Source organism: Danio rerio, chromosome 10 (genome assembly GCF_052040795.2).
Source record: "Danio rerio strain M-AB ecotype USA chromosome 10, GRCz13ab, whole genome shotgun sequence".
In the NCBI taxonomy this organism is placed as follows: Eukaryota; Metazoa; Chordata; class Actinopteri; order Cypriniformes; family Danionidae; genus Danio; species Danio rerio.
In genome coordinates this window covers 9,782,135-9,799,356 of record NC_141030.1, presented here as the reverse complement: position 1 = coordinate 9,799,356, position 17,222 = coordinate 9,782,135, and positions in this window count along the sequence as shown.

Sequence of the window (17,222 nt, the reverse complement as noted above, 5' to 3'; positions counted from 1 at the left end):
TCTGTGGCCAGGGCTGTAAATAGTCCCAAAAGCTGTATCTCAGAAGGAGAAATGGGAGGCTGGTCATGAGCCAACACAAACACAGGGCTGGCCCAAGAGGATCCGCGCCGCTGGGCCCGTTTTCCTCCTTTTCAAATCCAGAGCCCCATGCCCTCATCTGCCGCCCTCCTCCACATCCCCTCGCAGCTGTCAACAGCTGGGCCTGTCATTCACTGGAACCTCTTTTAATGAGCAATCAATCACTCCACTATTTGTTTATCTATCTATATACAATATGAAGTCAAGTATGGAGCCTCCAGCCAGGCTTGTTGCAGTCAAAGCGTGCGTTCACTCTGGAGGACTAGAAAAACGGTTGTGTTGCCACAGGCACACGGTGGACCGAGCTCTGCAATTAATCTTTGGAAATGTGCGGCGACACCTGCGGTACGCCCGTGATCCATTTAGACATTGCATGTCATCACATGCTTCAGTATCAGTTTGCAAAAGATTTGTGATACACTGACACTTTTCCAAAATGCTACCTTCTACCCGGCGCTATATCGCATTATGCAGCCAATTCAGAAAATAAACAAGCATTCGCGCGCTGACACCTTTCAGTTTCAACATGCACTTGTTCAAGCCAAACTAGCGGTTATTTCGAGAGCGTGCGTTTGATAAACAAGCAAAATATGCCCAGGTGTGGTCAGGATGCTTGTGCTGTCTTGTCCAGCAGCTCATTTTGGCTTGTGAAAAATGGCTGGTGAATGAATAGTTTGGGCAAAAGCTGTCACAAACCTTTTAAGAAAAAATAGACTTCACACATGGTTTGGAATGCAAAGAGTGAAGTGGCCATCAGTTATCAAATGTCTGAAAGTGTCTTTTTAACAGGGCTATCCTACTGGAAATTTATGGTAAATCAATATGGGAGGTCTAAGAATGCAAACACAATGGTGTTATCTGAGGCAAAAGTTGAGTTGCATAAAAGGTGTCCATTTATTTTACAATAAAGAATTAACCACAAGAATGTCCTACAATGGTAACGATAGGTAAAAACAGATCTTAGCGGCTGTTATAATGGGCTCCTGAAAACCATCAACCATATTGAAACAGTTGGTTGGGTTTTTAAACGTTTGTTTGAATCTCTGTAATAGATGTAGTATACAGATGATTTTTGCTGAGGGAACAACACAATAGGATGAAGGCGTATAATCTAATAAGACATTTAAAAATGAGCATTGCTTAAAAGCCTGTAATATTTAGTTGATATATTGTCACCTTAGAATTATTCGGTTCTATCTGACATTTTTGTCAAAATTATTTACATATTCTTATTAAATGACAACTTATTTACATTATGTAAATTTTTTACATTATTTACATTTTAAGAATTTTTATTTAAAAAAAAAAAAAAGATTATCTACTAAGTCAAACTCTAGCTCGGCTTTATAAAGTTCTTTCTGTAAACCAAACAGCATTTCGATTGCATGTACGAGGGCCAATCAGGACCAACTTTCTTTATCATTTCACCACATTGCTCTGTTGGCAGTGGGAAAGACCGGAAAGAAACACAAAATCAGAAGCAACTATATAATGCCGCACCACACAAAGTTGAGAAGAAACCTGAAACTAAAACAGTGTGTAAATGTGATGATTTAGAACCGTTTTTTTTTTTTTTGACATTGAGATGAAATGTTACATTTTACATTGTTGAAAATGAAACAGTTAATAAAAAAGTAATCTATTAAATGCTAAATATTTTATTTGTGTATATATAGTCAGTGAAAGATTTTCAGTGTTTATTAAACACATTTGCTCATCGTCTGTTTTTTTAAGTCTTTAAATGTGATATTAATGTTTTCTTTGTATATTTAATGTACAGTATTTGTGTATTTATCTTGTGTGCAATTTCTGTGTTGTTACATTGTAATTACATTGCCATTACATGTTAATTACATCCAAGAAAATATTTATAATCATGTTTCTTTGTATATTTCAAGTAATGTATTTGTGTATTTATATGTAAATACACACAGTGCATATGTATTTATAAACTGTTGTCTTATGTGCAATTACTATGCCATTACATTGGGATTACATTGTAGTTACATCCAAGATAATAATTATAAATGTTTCTTTGTATATTGCATGGACAGTATTTGGTTATCTATAGTTGTATACGTAAATAAACAGCACACATGAAATTACAAACTTAGTTACTATGTCATTACATTGTATTTACAATGCTATTGCATTGTAATTACATCCAAGATAATATGTATAAACCTAAAAAAAATGTATATTCTATGTACAGTATTTATCTATATATATGTAAATATACGCCATATATATGTAATTGCAAACTTTAATTTAGGATGTAATTACTATGTAATAACATTGTAATTACTAACAATGTATGTAATGTCTTTGTTAAACATTCGAATTACATCTGTGATAGAATTGTAAAAGTGTTTTTGTACATTTCATGTACAGTAGAGTATGTACATTCTCATCTGTCCTATTTTGGGGGGAATTTAAATGTTGAAAAACTCATTGTTCTTTATTTTTAGTAATGGCAGCAATTCAAGATGGTGGATGTGTTGATGTGTCTGAACTGAATCTGTCCTTTGTGGCATCTATATCTATGATGTTAATATCATCTATTTAGCAGAGGAGTGGCTAATACAGTGTTAAGTAAACATTTTAGAGTCTTTGATTTACTTACTGTAACTTCATATCTGCATGACAGCCAGGCAGTGATAAGAATGAATTGTTGTAGCATTCCTTTGCTTTAGTGAAATCATGACCACACTGAACTAATTCATTACAAAAAATGTAACAACTCATAGAAAAAAAAAATCCTAATTTATGGCCACAAAATGTCATATTTGTTTATAGAATGTCATGTATGCATGGTAATTATTTGAAATATTGCTAAATTGTTTTGTACGTATTACCATTGGAGCATAACTTTTTATACCGTCCTCACAAAACAAAAATTCCCTTGAAAGAAACGCAGTTACTCTGGCTAGATGCTGGATGTCCGAAAAATGATTTCAAATACAACTGTGATACAATTCTGAATTTAAGAATACCACGGTGCATTTTTTAAGGACTACTGTATGTAAATACCAAGTGTGTAAAGTAGCAAATTATAAAAACTCAGATAATTGTAATTTAGTAGCTTTTCTCAATAGAATATGCATACTTTTACCAAGTGAGCTGTTATATCATCCCCTGGATGCTGGCAGCTGCAGAAGAAGTCATAAACCCCGCCTCCTCTGTGTTAATGAACGAGACTTGAGCCCAAAAAAAAAAAATTTTTTTTACACTTGCAATAAAATTTCAAGAAAGATGGTTTTGGTCAATTAAGGCACTGGTTCTCATGCAGATATAGCCTCAAATCTTAATTCTTGTAAACAGTATGTTTTTAGCCAGTAATTCAATGCTATAAAAACTGGGTGTGTCATTGTGATTGACAGATTCTTAAAGCAGACCATCTGAGCTTCGGGAGGAGATTGAAGTGTTATGATTTGATTTCTGTGTTATTTTACCATGACAAAATGAGTTCAGCAGTAAACTATACTTTCTGACATACAGAATCTGGTGGAACACTGTTTATTCAGTAAATTGAGGGCTTTATCGGGCTTTATTATTAGTTTGCTGATACACACCTTGCCATAACAGGGAAAATACAGGTGATCACTATATAGCAGTAATACTTTTAATGGGTCTGAAATAATAATTAGGAAGACAAAACTATAGCCAACCTCCACATTGATTTCCTGTAACGTTATTTAAATTCGATTTTAAGGACATCCCTGACATTTTGAATTCTCTGTTAAAAATATTAATGTTCTAGAAACTGAATCATATATAACAAATAGAGCTGTAAATGTTATAATTTATGTACACCATTTACTGTTGGCTTTTTATTTGAAAACTACTAAACATTAAAATGAAGGAATGAACCAAATGAAAACGGAGGAAAAATGATAAACAATATACAAGCGATGTTGCAGCAGCTGATAGGCCTATATCATAAAGACATCAGTTGATGTATTAATACTGCTAAGTTTATTGTACAAATTTATAAAGATTATTTTATATAGTGCAGGAATGGGATTAGTAAATATCCTGTTGATATTTAGAAATCTTGCTGTATTTATCTTTTAAATGCACAATTTTTCCCGCATGGTAAATTATTATCTATGGTGTGTATATTTTGGGTCCTGTTGATTGCTAATTAAAACTAAAAACCTTTTTAAAAATGTATGTGTTGTTTATATCTTATTGTTCATATTTTACAAGTGATATTTCTACCCTATGAAGACGACAAATACCAACAACCCCTATAAGAGATTTAGTTTTTTGTGCTCGTAGCTAATTCTAACTTAGGCTAGAGTGTATGAAAGATCGTTTATTTCTGCAGTCCAACATATATTGTCGTGTATCATTACGTGTTTTTAAATGTAAGTGCTCATATTTATATTTGCGAGCCTTTGTTAAAGTGCAGATACGGGTGGTCAAATGAGAAGTTATGGGGCGTGGTTGATTTGACATACAAGCGTTTGGTTGGAGGCTTGATTCCGTGTCCCCGCATCTGGCTCCATCTGGTAGTCTCTTCTGCTCATGCCCAGGCTCCAATTTCAGCAGGTTTTTGCAACAGTCAAAGCGAACAAAATCATCACTTCCTGATTATCTGGCGCCAAATATCAACAGTAAAAACTGAATTTGCTGCAGTAGCAGAATCTGCGTACATTTTTTCTTCATCTAATAAATGACTTGGGCCTCAGAAAGCAATCCTAACACGCAGTGGCGTTTAAAGGTGTCAGACGCGAAGCACAGGCGCTCTTGATTCAGGAGATCAATAATTTAATAACATTAATACTCAAACGGTAAGGTGTTTTAGAATGACCAAAACAACAGTTAAGATGGTTTACAATGTGCTCAGCCTGCTGGTTTGTCCATCTACACACATTTTTATCATCACATGATCTCTTTTCACACAATTACATGACCTTTTTTAATGCGCGTACTGAAATTTGTGCAGTAAAGTGTTTCAATGGTAGTTTATGTGCATCTTTTCTTATAGAATAAAAAGTTTATCCTACTCAGTTATGTGCATACGATTTTTTTTGCGCATTTTCAATATTTATGCACATCATGGCGTTCCCATCAATCGTTTTTTTTGTGTGTGTGTGTGCATATATGCAAAATGCGCATAAAAATAGGTGAATGGAAACATAGCTATTGACTTTTACTTAATTTGTAGTGCTGTATCTGTATTTTCACTCCGTTATTTCTCTTCATCCTGCAGTTTTGTTTACTTTTTCTTGCTTACAGTGATTGGCTAAGCAGAATTAGCCCATCCAATCAAATCATGCGTAGGAAAATTGCATCAGACGGACTAATCACAGGACAAAATAAAACACTGAGGTAAGCCTTTTATTTTGCAGGATATATTTTGTAATAATTTTCACCACGAGAGTACTTTTAGAAGAGCTACTTCTACTTGAATTTTGAGTAGTATTTAGAACAAATAAATTTGGCAAATAATGGTACTTTTACACTGCAAATTTTAGATAGTAGATTTAACTACCTTGGAGTTAAAATTAACACTTCCTCAGAGTTTATATGGGAACCACTATAAAAGTGTTAAAATTACACTTTTAAAAAGAGTTAACATTATCAACACTCAGAGAGTGTTAATTGGCACACTTATATAGTGTCAAATATGAGCACACTTATTTTTATGTGTTAACACTTTTACGCCTGTTTCACACCGCAAGCGAAAGCAGTGCGTGAGCAGTGCGTGCGCAGCGCGTATGGAGAGCAGAAGCAGCACGCAGAAGCAGCCTTTCACACCAGCCTCGTCTGCCGCGCGCATCTCTTCGGCAGCTGCTACACACCAATCTCTGTCTATTCTAACTAGTTACATATCTCTCTATATACAAATACACTTTAAAAAAAAAACTTTTCATCTGCACCAAGGCCCACGGCAACCTCCTCCTATGCTGTTTCCTTAACCTACAAGTCTTTATTTTACAAATGATATAGATCAAACAGTACTGTGTGCTTCTTAAGCTCTATGAGGAGTGTCATTCATGTCTGGTGCACTCAGTCGCCTGTGCTCTCATGTCATGTGGTTTTTGATTGTCAGGTTGCTGTAGGGCTAGTTATAACAACATTTATACAATATAGTTAGAATGATATTTATACATGATCAAACTAGTGTTACTTTCTCTGCTTCAATAATGTCCAGCAGCAGAGCAACAGCATGTGCAAAGGATGAGACGAACAAAAGTAATTAATGCATGCCCTTCTTTTACTTATTCTCGTGTTGTCGGGTTCACAACAGCTCCCGTGTGGAATAACTTGAGTGAACATAAAACAAAGCCGAATACAACTTTCTTCCTCTGATTCAGCTGCACAGCACACACCGAGCTCACATCATCCAGCATGCGTGTCGAACTACACGACCCACAATACACTTTGCTATGCACTACAGCTCATGTAAATAGCAGTCTTTAAGTGGCCACTTTCTATTTCCTCTCTCCTGCAACACTAGTGTGCAACCTAAGCAAAACGGATACTAATACTGTTTTACATTCGGTTTTGTAAGTCGAGCCTAAATAAATGTGGGCATTTTTAATCGTTTAAGTTGATTTGATTGACTATATATAAGTCAGTGAACATTATTGAAGCATTCATTGGGTAAAATTGTTACTTTTTACTGTCATTTCAATGTGTTTTGGTCATTGTCAATGCACTGTCACTTTAATTGAGCGTGAGCAGCGCAGCAAAAATAAACTCAGCGCCGAAACTATCGCTGCACTGCTGCTTTAGCGATGCTCACGCCTCGCACCAGGGCCGGAGTGGGACTCTTTTTCAGTCCTGGAGTTTCAAGCCTTAGACCGGCCCACCTTAGTTCACCACTGACTATATTAAAATAAGGTAATTTCCAATTCAGTTTCTAATTACACTATCACGTCTTTTTTGAGAAAACAGCTGTTTTAGAACTTCAAATGTTCAACAACCCCTACAGCATTATGTCTTAACAATAAAATTGAAAAAAAAATGTTTCTTTGACGAGGACGGAACCCGGGATGGCAGCGTCATAACTTAACATGCTAACCACTGTACCACAACAGCTGTGCATTTAATGGTGACTTATCTAGGTATATGATCATTAACCTGTAGGCTCCATCTTGCTCACGAGGCTACGGAAAAATAGATAAATAGAGCAGAGCTGCGGTAAAATAATGAATAAGAAGGCTGTGGTCAAGTAAATAAATAAATAATTTTTTAAAAGTGTGACTGCTGACAGCAACAGATTCTGAAGCTAGGGACACCGGCCCTCGCGGCCAAAAAACAGACCGGCCCACCGGGAATTCTCCCGGTCCTCCCGATCAGCCAATCCGGGCCTGCCTCGCGCTGACGCGCTGCTGCTACACGCAGTATGCAAGCTCTAATCTGTTAACATGGACGCCGAAAAAACACGCGCTGCTCATGCTCTACTCACACGCCGCTTACGCTTGCGGTGTGAAACAGGCTATAGGTCAAATGTTCAACAACACACGGAAATAAAAATATATCTTGTTTAATATTGGCAACAATTTATTATCTACTCGGTTATTGTTTAAGGAAAACAATTCAAAACAGTCACTCATTGCTCCTCGTGGTAAAAGAAAATGGTGTCTGGTAAAATCCTCCAGGGATTATATTGCTGCATAAATTCCCGGATGTAGTAGTCAACACTGTAATAGTGTTAGATACATGTAACTCTGCAGAACAAGGAGGCAAATCAGCTTTTTACACTGAGATGTTTATTTTATCTTTATCTAACTCTAGAACTTCAACACTTTACACTGAATTACCGCAACACTCAAAATGTAACACTAATGAATATGTTGTTGTGTACTTGAGTATAATTTTAACATACTCTTTTCACCACTGGTAAATACTGTGCCATAATAAATGTTTGACCATCTAACCCCAGTCGCAGTGCTTTTTTTTTTTTTTTTTTTTGACTGTCAAGGTGTTCAGTGTGTTTCTTGTACTCTGCCAACTGCCATTTGAGTTTGCTTGTGCGCACGAGTAAAATCAGTGAGTCCTGTCAAACACATGACATTAATCCCATTAAAATGCAAGGCCCATTATACTTATGGTATGGATCAAGTGCTGCATTATCCTGCAATATGCATGTATTGTTCCACAGAGTGACATCTGGAGCGCTAGTCAACAGACTGTGGCAGCCTGTGTATTTTACTTAGACCTGCATGTGAGTTCAAAGCCACTCGAGTGAGAGGCCATTTTAAGTGGAAACATGAAAGCGCCTCTCAACACGCCAGATCAGAAAGCCTTGAGTAAACATATAACATTCGGGCATGTCATAAACAGACACAACAACGAGTTAAAACTTCGACAAAACCACAATCGATAGATTGTTTCAACATATCACACAGCCTTCTTATTAGATAATACGTTTTATCAACTTCATTTACAACAGTTTTTATTGAGAAACTAAGTTGTAGAAGCTTATTTTTTGGTGTAATCAAGTAATATTTTTACACTGGTTAAATGGTTCTATTTTTAAAGTGAAGGTTGAGGATTCGAATCCCAGTGAAAGCAAGAATTGATGACATTTTAAGTAGTTAAATTTAACCATTAATTAAGGTTACTAGGTAAATTCATCTGATAATGCATACTTTTAAATAGGTTATTGGCATAATGCTGCACTTTGACATAACATTTGACAAAATATTTATAAAATTAGTATATACATCCTTTGAAATTTTGTAAATTTAAATATTTTAGTCTTTTGTGAGACTCTTGTTATGAAAACTGCTGTGTTATTAATTGTTTTACATTTTTGAGACAGATCTCAAAACTGTACTTTAGTGTGAAAATCAGAGTCTCAAGCTCTTTTTGATTTTTTCCATCTATATATTTTTTAAAAACATAAGAACTTGATACATCTTCTCCTGTGGTGTGACACTACTGAACTTATTCTTTTCGTTTGAGCCTGCACAGCCATTTGAATCTCTTTGGCTTGAGACTTCCGATCTTATTCACTTCTATTAATTTTTAGACATTAAAAACAGTTTGTTATGCTGCTTGATGTTGCAAACTTATATCTTATTATTATATTATTTTGCTTTGTCGGGATAGTCATGGATACACTTGTTTGTAGAGCAAGTAGTTTGACTGTTTTCTACCATTTATTATTCATAGTAATTTCTCCCATCGGAAACTGAATTGGAAATTTTAAAACAATCACAAAATAGAGCGCACGTCCACATTTTAGAATGAAGAAGGTCAATATGATCATTTTAAATTAGGCAATGGGGTATATACACATAGACGTTTAATTTCAATCAGTCATGGCTTCTGGTTAATTGTCATTCCATACAAAATCACCACGTTTAAGATCTGATTTCTTTAAAAAAAAAAAGCGATGTTAACTGCCTGGCAATATACAATATAAAGTGGGTATCAGGGGTATCAGACCAAATAAGAAGCACTGCATTAAATTATATTATTTCCGTGCCATGTCTTTAAAATATGGAAATTAATTTTACCCCATTATTTTTAATGGTGTTTTTCGTCTCTTTTTACACTTTAACAACCAAATGCTTGCTTAAGTATATATAACTGATTATATTTGAATTACATTTCAACATCGATGCTGTAAAAGGAACCCTATGAAACTGAAAATAGTCACATAAAGCTTTTGCCGGATGTTCATCACTGGCTGAAAAACACAAGCTGAGCATATAGTCCATTCCACAGAAAAATTTACTAAGTTGAAGAAAACCATTCAAAATCAAGTGACTGCAGCCCCATGTAAAGGAGCTCACATTTATAACATTTTTGGAACCACTATAAAGTTAAGTTTTGTTGTCCTTTGGTGTGGCAGCCCTGTTTATTGAAAATGTCCTTGAAAAAGTCATTGATAATTTCAAATAAAGCAAATTATGAAGAAAAGTGTCCGACATTAAAGATAAACTGCTCTCACACTACAGCATTTTATATATTATTAGATTTAATTTTAAACTCTAGAAGACCAAGCCCAGAGTGTCTTCTTCCAAAGATACATGAACTGTGAATGTAGACCAAATCATTCAGCAACTGTTAATGTTTTAGCTTGGGAAGATAATTTTTGAGAAAATGCCTCTGACGGTGAGGAAGAGAAGGACATTGACATGCCTCAGAAAACTTTTTTACAGTAATCTCATTTTGCGTGCTTTCCTCATCAAATTTGAAATATAAACTCAAGAAATCATTGGCTTTCAAGCCATGTTTTTTCTAGGACATTACAATAATGTTTTTCTGTATTTGTATATGGAAAACAAATATTGAACACAATACATTTTTTTCTCATGACTTCATAATTCATTCTTCATATATATTTATTAAAAATATTTTTAACATGTAACTTCACCTTTTACCACAGTAAAGCTCAATGTGTCTTCGTTCCAATGATATACAATTTGTGTTTGTAGCTTATTGGAGTCAGGATTTGTTAGTTTTAAGGTACAATTTTTTTTTTTTTTAAATGACAGAATTAATGAAGAACTATGCATACGTATCCAATTTTTATTTTTAAAATAGCGTTTTTTTTTGTTTTGTTTTTTTTTTACTGCCAATTTGTCAACTACACGATTTTTCACACTGACGTTCCTAGTTCTGGAGGTTCTCCAAACAGGTCATAGCTTATACTTCACAACATCATGTTCACCATGTGGCCCGATGACTGAATGATAAGGTGTTTTTTTGTGCAAATCGCTGCTTCAAAATATTTATTTGATCCTGTCAAAGTCAGCAGCGAACAATAGGAATATTGACAGTATAGGGCCGAGAATGAGCTCGTTTGTTTGAGTGTTTTAGCACCATGGACTCCCGTGCGGGCTGTTGCTTTGTGAAAGTCCAGTATTGTATTTCTTTCCGCTGCCAAAGTGAGCTTCCTGCGCCGGGGCAGAGTCGACCAACACTGACCTCTATTTCCTTTGTTGAGGTCTGAACTAGCGCTGCCACGAGCCCCCGGGCCCTGCCTCCAGACTCCAGCCTCCTGTGCGGACCTGCGGAACGGCCCGGGTCACTGTCACCGCTGTCCACGCTTCCTGCGGGAGGTGCTGGATCAGATCAGACCGCACCTTTGGGTATCTTCGGGGAATTTTGTAGTTAGAGACTTTCGGATAAATGACAACAAAGGTACTTGTTAGTCCTTAAAGGGATAGTTCACTCAAAAATTTAAATTCTGTCACCATTGACTCGCCTTCCTGAGGTTCCTTTTTAACACAAAAATAAATATTTTGAAGAGTGTTGGAAACATTGTAGTCATTGATATGCATAGTAGGGGAATAAAATATATGCTTAAGTTATTGGCTACTGGTTTTCAATATTCTTCAAAATATCTTTGTGTGTGTGTGTGTGTGTGTGTGTGTGTGTGCGTGCGCACATTTTAAACAAAGGAAAGAAACTCAAACAGATTTGTAAGTGGAAGTTAAGTAAATGAGCAAAGAATGTTGACTGTTTTCATTTTCAGGATTTTTTTTTTCATTTAAGTGTTGTCAAAACACTTCTTTCAAATTTGTAAATAAAAATATAATAATTGTGTTATATTATCTATATATTTGGCAAAATGCAGACTCTTTCTTTATGAATAACTAATCAGATATGACAGAATGTCTTTTCTAAGCTAGATATAAAGTCAGTTTACAAAATCTTTTTTATTGTTTTATTCTTTCCATTGTTGAACCACTGATTCAGAGATTACATGAGATATTATACTGTCAATATTACACTGTTTTGGCATATGCCTTTAATCCTTCAAAACTATTTCAGACTGAAAAGGAAATAGAAAGTTTGAAAGAGCCAAAATTTAAGGGTGCCCCCATTTTAAACCACATGAGAGTGAGCAAATATTGATGGAAATTTAATTTTGGGGGAATGATTCCTAGTAGGCCTATAACAGATACATTTTCTGATTTAGATAAAACACATCAAGCTGATTCTCATGGTTCTAGAAGGATTTCATCTGATCTTCCTTTATATGGATCGAGTGTGAGGCATTAAAAGTTCACATTTGACTTTTTCTTTTACTAAATCACTAACCCTTAGTATAAGCAACAGTTTAGTGACTCTTAATTGGCAAACACAAGTAATGACTGACATGCAGTTGACCTAATTATGACTCCATGAAGAAAAATTTGACCTCTGCTGACTATGCTTAAAAATGATGACTGCAATTATAGAGCTCTGGTCATAAAGGTGGCGTTTAAAATTATTTTTCACGTATCATGTTCTTGGGTAAAAACATATTATAAACCCTTTCAGCAGGGAAACAAGGCCATTTTTGGATAAATGTACCCATGATCTGCAGCAGTCCAGTTAAAAGTCAGATATTTCCCACAATGTGAATGACTGCTGCATTATTTTGTTTCCAAATATATATATATATAATTTTTTAAGCCTCTTATAAATGTAACCATTAATGTTCTACACTCAAAAACATTTTTTTTGCTTGCTCAAACTACTTATTCAAAATAAGCTGAATCAACACAATTTTGATATTTCATTGGCACAACTTAACTATTTTATGTTCAATCCACATAAATTTGTTAAAGTTAACTTAATCAATTTGTGTTGGGACAACATGAATGAATTGTGTGGAACCCTGCATTTTTTTTTTTACAGTGTTTATCATGCAAAATTAAGGTTTTGTCATTTAAAAGTTCATATTCTCTGAAATTTGATATTAGAATAAAGTAAACCTCTAAAGGCAAACCCATGAGCCATGTGGTTGTTTATCTGTTGCAGTGTTTCTCAACCACGCTCCTGGAGAACCTCCAACACTGCATGTTTTGGATGTCACACCCATTACAGGTCTTTCAGTCTGTTATTGAGCTGCTGACCTGAATTAGGTGTGTAGGTGGTCCTCCAGTAATGTGGTTGAGAAACACTGATCTGTCATATCATTTTGATGAACAAATCTATTCATATTTATTGAGCTTATTTGTAAGACAAATAAATTAAACAATGCTTTAGGAGCAATCATTACAAAATCTACATTACATAGGATGCTATATTCAAATTCCACCAATTAGAGAGCAGCAAGCAAAGAGTCCTAAAAGCTCTGCCCACTCCCACTATTCACTCTCCTTAGGCTCTCTAAATATTAATTCAAGAGTTCACACTTAGCTGATGATTTACAAAGCTTATTTGGCATGCTGTCCCAGGAGAGAGCCCCGAGCTCAAGGGCTCCTCGAGCCCGGGGCTTCCTCCCGTTGGCAGAGCAAGAAGGGAGCCCAAGCTCGGTGGATCTCAGAACTCCCCTGCCGCTGTAGCTAAGGGAACGTAAGGAATTGGACAAGCTTGATTATTATGTATGTTGAATGTCTTTGGATGGTGGGAGGAAACTGGAGAACCCGGGGAAAACCCACGCGGACACGGGAAGGACATACAAACTCCCCACAGAAACACCCACCGGTCCTATAGAACTAGGACCGGCAGTATTCTTGCTGTGTGGTTCGCAGTGCTAACCACTGGACCGCCGTGCCGCCCACTCACAGGTAAAGGAGGAGAATAGGGGAGGAGGGGGGTTTCTTCCAAACGAAGATAAAGTGAACTGAAAACTGAGGCTATTTATGGTGCCTTAGGGCTCATATGATTGGAAGATTAGTGATTAGCAAATACGAGACTGGCCGTGATAAATCATAAGCACGTGATCCTCTCGAAATTAGTTTATGAATAAACTTCACTAAAATTTGTGTTAAATCTCATTGTATTAAATCAAATAAAGATTGGAATCAACTTAATGGGTAAGTTTACCCAAAATGAAGCTTCTGTTAATAATTACTTACCCTCATTTAATTTTAAAACCCTGAGACCTTTGTCTGTCTTTAGAACACAATTGAAGCTATTTTAGATGTAATCTGGGAGCTCTCTCATCCTCCATAAACAGCAATGGTCCCAGCTCATTCAAAGTCCAGGGAAAAAAAACAGCTTCAACACAGACCACATGCCTCAGTGGTTCAGTTCGAATATTATCAAGCTACAAGAATACTTTTGCGTAAACATAAAATATTGACTATATCCAAGTTTCTTCTTCTCAGTGTCTGTATAGGGTACACGTACAAGAGCACTTAGCATTGATGTATACCTCGAATGCCCACACGACTTCCTCTGTTTGAAACAAAGCACAGGCTCATCCGAGGTATCCATCAGTAGGGCAGTGTGCATACAGAGCATATGGCTCTTGTAAACATGCACCCTATACTGACACTGAGGAAAAGAAAATGCTAAATAAAGTTATTTTTGTTTTATGTGCAAAAACATACAAATACAACCTCAAAAACACCTTAAGTAATGCTGAGTTCAGACTGCATAACTTTAGCCCAGATTTTGACTCGCTGACAGGTTTAGAGAAATCGCCGACAAATTCCTGAAATCACAGACAAATCGGTACTCCTTCACGTGATTAACAATCACACTGTGTGAACTATCAATGACGCCATCTGAGAAAATCGAAGAGTCAACGTCGACACCCGTCAGATATTTGGCATGCTAAATATCTAGACTTGTTGGTGGTTCAAAATCATGCTGTGTGAAATGTGTTCCGAATGAAAATAACATCACCAATTACCTACAGCCAATGAGAGCGCAGCATTCACTAGTATAGGTTGGGGAGAAGTTAAAAGCACTTATTTTCGGTCTATTTGGACTTGAAGGAAAAACTAGTGGAAATTTGGCAGCGGCACTAGGCATGGGACGATAACCATTTTCAAAGTTTACCGCGGTTTGGAAAAGTCAAGGTTTTAAAACTTGAAAATAATATGTAATACTGTTCCTAAGGTATGTCTAAAACTTTTTATTTATATTTTTTTTAGGACAACAGTATCTCCAGCAGAAAAAAAAATCCAAAGATTTAAAGCCGTTAAGATTTTAAGCCATTTTACACCTAAAATTTAACTTCGAAAACTCACCATGCCATTTATGTAAACACTTTAGTGAAGACACAGAACACATATTTTTCTCTTGCAGCGCCGTTCAATCATTTTGGAAAAAAGTACAAGGTTGATAATAAAAAATGTGAATGCTGAAGGTTTGACTTTTACATTACAAGATGTACTATATGGAATTACTAAAGAGTGCTCTACTTTGCACGACTTGATAAATATGATAATTGTGTTAGCCAAATATTTTATTCATAAATGTAGATATTTCAAAACACCTCCATTACTTATTGTATTTAAAAAAGAACTTAAAATATTTTCAGATGCCCTGGTTAAAATGAAAACAAAAATTGCCTTAAAAATGTTCAATTTATTTGTAGTATATAACTTGCCATAGATGATATACATGTTGTACTTATTTTTTATTTATTTAATTTTTGCGTTTTCCTTTCACTCTTGGATTTATTTTAACTTAAATGTTTTTGTATATTACATTTGTATCTTTGTATATTATTTTTTGTTGAGCCTTCCATATATGACACACAAGTTGTAAAGTTGAATCCCATTTTGTTGTATTTGGATTTTGTATTTTCAATAAAAAATAAAAAAATAAAAATAAAAAAAAGATTTTAAGCCATTTTAAATTGTACAGAAATTTGTTTTTGAAACAAATGAAGACACTAAAAGTTAATGATTCAGTTGAATTATTTAGCCTGATATGTTTATTGCTCGAAAGTATAATTTTTCAAAAAATAGAATATATTGTTTTAAAGGGGAAAAAAGTTTTTGTTTTTTAACTAGACATTTAAAATAAATATATTTTAGGGCAGTGAGCACAATACCGTGATGTTTTTATTCAAGGTTATCATACCGTCAGAATCTTCTTGACGTCTTATCTCAGCCATTTCACAACCCGGTTGAAATAGGAAAAAGTTTGAGAGAAATTGGTGACTTCCTGCAAAGCCAGGTGAGCAAATTTCATATATTTTCTACCCTACTAAAGGATTCTTTCTCATTATGTAGTTAGTAACAAAAGATACACTACATGACCTCGCGTTGTTTTCATGTCATTTCTCACATGGTTTTGGTTGTGAGAGGTACTTTTTGGACCAAGACAAAGTTGTTGGTGGTTCTCCTATTGTAATGTCATGCAGTGTGAAACCTCCTGATCTTGCAGTGTTAAGTGACAGAACATTACCCCAGATAGTCAGGTAATGTGAAAACATCTGTGACACGACTGCTTTGAAAATCCTGCAGTCTGAACTGAGGCCTTTACATACAAAACTTGCCATTTCAATCGATCGTTTCTCATGCAATACTTAAAATTGTGCATTTGCACAAGGTGATGAAAACCCAGCTACTGTATTAGGCATCCTCTCATGATGTATTGCTTTATTTTATCTCAAACCACAGTTTTCTGCATCATCCAGGGAGACCCCTTAAAAATTTGTCCCAGGCCCTGGTAATTTTAGCAGCGACCTTGCTGCAAAACAACTTTCTTTTTTTAAAGCAACCTCATATTATATCTTCCAAATCTTGTTGTTATCAGTTTACAGTTATTGTTTTGCCCCAGTGTTAACAGTTACTCTAAATAAATCACATTTCTCTCGATAAGATACCCGCAGGGCTCGTATCCCATACGTCCCCTGTTAACTGGCACAAAGCTGGCTCTGCACTAATCTGTTTTTCCGGCCAAAAAAACGTCACAGCACATTCAGCAGTGCCTCACAGGCTGCAATCTGACATCAGCTTACTTTTGTTCTTCAAAGAAAACTTCAACCAGAATGACGTCTGACTTGCATGGAGCAGGAGCGAGTCTAAATTTTGCAGGGAAAAAACGACAAATTCAGTTCCATGGTTTTATTAAATTTCACATGCTGGACCTCCCAGAAAAATGCTCCACATTTTAAAGTCAATGGAAAATGATCCGGCAGCACAATAAGCGTCTTTTACCTGCATGTCATTTGAAAACCTGTTGTAAAAACATGCTGAAGGACGAAGCTTCGCACACAGGTTTATTTACTTAAGGCAGCAGTGCTGTTGCCTGTAGGGCCAATTGACCTGTGCTGCTCCGCGTCTGTGCACTTCTGACTCTTTGAACCTGTGGTGTTGTTCAGACGGTCCTGGTAAGGAAGTGAGGAGGGAGATCTGGGGGAAATTGGCCTTTACCCGAGGGGACTCAAGAGCTCCATGACACTACGCAGTCATGCTCTGGTTTGAAAACACACAGCGCACTGATGGATTAAGACGGAAGGTGGTGTTTGGGCAGAAGTGCAGGCCAGGTGA